This window comes from Phalaenopsis equestris, unplaced genomic scaffold, assembly GCF_001263595.1.
Source record: "Phalaenopsis equestris unplaced genomic scaffold, ASM126359v1 Scaffold000058, whole genome shotgun sequence".
NCBI lineage: Eukaryota > Viridiplantae > Streptophyta > Magnoliopsida > Asparagales > Orchidaceae > Phalaenopsis > Phalaenopsis equestris.
This window is the reverse complement of record NW_018164500.1, coordinates 569,302-574,036: the sequence shown is the minus strand read 5'-3', so window position 1 is coordinate 574,036 and position 4,735 is coordinate 569,302.

The following is a 4,735-nucleotide window of genomic DNA, read 5'->3' as shown; positions in this document are numbered from 1 at the left end:
TAACGAGCCGAAGACAAACAACACGAACAAATATTTGTTCGTTTGTGTTTGGCTCGTTTTGGCTCGAAATACTACTAATTAATTATATATATATATCTTTGATGAATAGTATTTTTTAAAAATTTAATTGTTATAAGGCTACAAAGATTTATAATCAATTAAAATTATTAATGAACAAAATAGAATAAAAATTATTAAATTAAGTTCGTCTCGTTTTGGCTCGAAATACTACTCATCAAGTTTATATATTAAGTAGTATTTTAAGAAAATCTAATTGACTACAAGGCTATAAAGATTTATAACCAATTAAAATATTAATTAAGAAAATAAAATAAAATTTATTAAATTAGATTCAAATGTTGTTTTAATATAAATAATAATTTTTTAAATCTTGCTCAAACCCTTATTGTATTATGACTACATGATTAGGGTTGTTAAAAGGCCTCTTTGTTCGTGAATAGCTCGTGTTCGGCTCGTTAAGTAAACGAGCCGAACACGAACACACTTTTTGAGCTCAAAATATAAACGAGCCGAACATGAGCTGAGCCTGGCTCGCTCGTGTTCGGTTCGTTTACACCCCTAAAGGACACATGTAATACAAATAATTATATGTTGACTGAAAAATATTTTGTGCTAGAATATTCATGAGAATAAAATGAGAGAGTTTTATGATTTTGTCATTTGGAAGATTCATCACACACATATATAAAAAAAAAGATATAAGAGACATTAATATGTTTAAGCATAAAATTGTTGACATTATAAGTAAGCCACGTTGTTATGAAATTTAGGGTGAAACAATCACAAGAATCGACACAAATCCAGCAGAAGAACGCAGAGATTTAACGAGGTTAGGCAAAGATGCATACATCCTCGTTAGCGAGCGGCATTTAACGAGGTTCGGCAAAGATGCCTACATCCTCGTTAGCGAGCGATGAATTTCACTATTCAAAGGGGAGTTCAGTTACATACCCAAGAGTTACACATATAAATAGACATATAAAAAACTCATAGATAAATTACCAACACGCCGTCACTCCCCCCAACCCACAAAATATGAAGAGACATCTCTTCACCAAGAGACACACATCTTCACCAAGAGACACACATCTTCACTTCAAGAAACTCCAACTTCTAGTATATGAGCCATACCTAACACATGTGTCAATATTATTGATATTGTTGGAATTGACAAAATTCAATGGTTGTATAGATAACAATGTGTGATGGCATTATTGTTAAAATGGGTGACAAAATTGGAGGGAATTAGTATTTATGTCAATGGAGTGTTTTGGCATTCTAGACAATGGCGTGCATTGCCATTCTAGACAATGGCGTGCATTCTAGAAATTTGCAGACGTTGAGTCTGTATCAATAATATGTATCGACATTTTAATCAAGATTGTGCATTTCATCATCAACAATTATGGGCAGCGTGCTTCAACATTTATTTGTAGGCATGCATTGGACATGAGCAAAAAAAAAGATTGTAGTTGAACCAGATAATTAAACGATAATGGCCATGTAATAGTGGTTAGAAGATCCAGATTGAACTAGGATAAATGGGTGACGATAATTATTTTTTTCATACAAAGTTGGACTAGGACCTCAACATTACATTGGAGGTAACATATATTATCTAAAGTGACATTTTGATAAGCATGCAAGATGATTGTATGCTATTCCAATTAGTTTCATAAAACTTCCAATAACTTTACAAATACTTTATTTGACATCATTTGAAGTCATTTTTTCAAATTCAAATACTTCTTAAAAATATCTAATTGAGACATTTTTTTCATCTATAAGTTTGTTGAAGTTATAGTTCATACGATCCTAAGTTTAAATTTAAATTTTCTTAATTCAAAAATTACATTAAGACATATGTTTGATTAGGTGAATATTTTTATAGGCATATAGTTTTCTCCTATTTTTGGATATCAAGTATTTGTTGGATAGAAGTATATTATGTTCTTAAATGAAAATTATGTTTTAAAATTATAATCTTAAGAAAATTATGAGACATATCCACTTCTTAAATATCAATGTAAAACTCTACATGGGTCGTGAACGATGTAAATTATCTTCATTCATAATTTTAGTTTTCTTTAAGGATAGTGTGTTTACTAAAATTAAAATTGTTGAAAAATTTAACTCCAAATCTCTCAATGACTCAAAATTAGTTTGATAGACTCCATCAAATTTTAGAAGGAGAATTTATATACATATCACATAATTTTATGTAACATATCTGAAATTTAATATTTATATTTATAACACTTTGGTATTATAAATTATGCATGAAAATATGTATTTTGGTTTTAAAAGTTAATAATATTGATATTTTTATATAAGATTAAAGATTTTAGAGTTAAGTTTGTTAGTAGGAAAGTTTTAATTTTCGATACGTACATATATAAATATTATGAGGTATATGTATGCAAATACCACATTTTAAAAATACTCAATAAAACCCAAGAGAAAGAGTCAAACGCTCGCTGAGGCAAATACTAGTTCATGCCAATTGGGCACGCACCTCTAGAGGCATTATAAGTATTTTTTATTTTTATTATTATTGTATTGTAGAAAATTTGCGAAGAAAGAGTGATAATTTAACATCTTAGTATTACATAAAAATCTATCACACACACATATAAGAAAAAAATGTAAGAGTCGTTAAGAATTTTTAAGTGAAAGAATTCTGGAAAGAAAAATATCACATGATCTAGCCCAATTAAAAAACTGTACTTTGTAATCAAGAGTACAAAAGCCCACTCTTCACCAAAATTATGGAAATCGAGATTATAAGATGTTAAAATCTTAATTGTTTTGAAATAACCTAATATATTTGATAATACAAGGGTGCTAGGGACTGTAACTGATATAGTTTGACTACAACTTTCATGGTAGAGTTATAAGTCATAATTAACCACATAAGTTGTAGTTAACCATAGAAATCAATTTAGTGGCAATAACAATCGTAGTGGCTATAATTAGTGGTTATAACAATCATAATAAAGCTATTAAAGTCATTGTTGGAGGCAATAAGAGTCGTTATTAGCTACAAAAGCTATAGTTAATGGCTATAAGAGTGGTAATATGGCTAAACAAAATTATTGTAGGTGATTGACAATGAACAGTGGTAGTTGATGAGGAACTTTGAAGATCAATGACGAATTCCAGTGATTGGTTGTGATCTCGGATGAACAATGACAATTATCAAGATTTTAAAAGTCAGTCTTTAATAGTTACCACTTATTTTTCTTCTCCTACCCATTCAATTGAACAATGGGCCCTATTTATAATTTTGTGAGGGGTCCGCGGCTGGGGGCGCGGGGGCGCTGCCCCAGGAAGCTGCTGTGGGAAAGCTGCTGCGGCGAAGCTGGCTGTCTGTTTGAGGTAACTGTGTGAAAACAACTGTGGGGCAGCTGTTTCTGGATAAATGACAATTCTGCCCTTGTTCTATAATGATGCGCTTAACAGAACTATGATAGCCATAAATTTAATGCCTTTAAGGCAAAAATTCAGTTAAAAACAATACAGAATTTCAGAAAGACCGAAAGCATCAACCAACTCATCTGCAATCCATCATTTGCTGTATGCAATGCCATTTCGAAAATCCATATAACAATTCATATAGCCTTCAACAAATTACATATAAGACAGGACATAAAGTAATAATATCTACAGGTTCAACAGCCAATAAATGACTTGAATATGCAACTTTTATGCCATGCAAGGTTCAGCGGTAATAATTTGTAAAGTAGAAAGTGATAATATCTACATGAAGGAACACTTATAATCATCCCATCATAATAATATCTACAGCAACCAACACTTACAAAAATATTGAAGCTTTTCAACGACCAGATGCAACACTCAGCATTGGGAAAAAGATCATCCTGTCAATATTTCATCCAACTCACTTTGAAAAAAAAAATCACTCTCACAACAAACATAAAAATTGATGCTCTTAGGGAAGCTTAGCTGTGTAGTTCTCGTCACAAGAAGACTGGAATTTCTGCAACATAACAGACAGGAAAACCCCACAAATGGGAGAATAAGAACTTATGTAACCATTTCACCACAAAGCGAATTGTTGACCCCAAAACAAAACTAATGAATTCTTTAATGGAATCATAAACCAAAGCATGACCTAAAATCAAGTCACAATCAGTACAGCTAATATGTTCCTAGCACAAAAAATTAATTTTTTTTACAAGTTAGAATGGTGGTATGCATGTGAAAACCAATTCCAATGTATTTACACATCTAGCACCAATATTTAATTATTTTTTTTACATGTATACCACCCAAATCTCTTATACCACATAAAAAAATATACTTTCATGCATAGATTGGTGGTATGCATGTGAAAATCGAAGCTTAGGTGTTAGACATATTTAGACATCTAAACATAGCACACAATTCTTATGTATTTACATGTTTCACATCTAAACTTTCATATTTACGAGCATAGCACTCGAATCTTTAAGATCACATCAAAAATAGCATAATTATCAATTTTTAAAAGTGGAATACCTAAGAATTGTTTGTTGAATATGTAAATTTTCTAAACATTAGCAGCAGCAAAAAACTGACAAGGAAACAAACGTTACATACAAAAATGATACCAATTTGAGAAGACCTGTCAATGACAACAATAAAGTGGTTACTTAACACATATTATGAGAATTGTTCCCTTGAAGAAACCATCCATCCAATGCATTTGCAG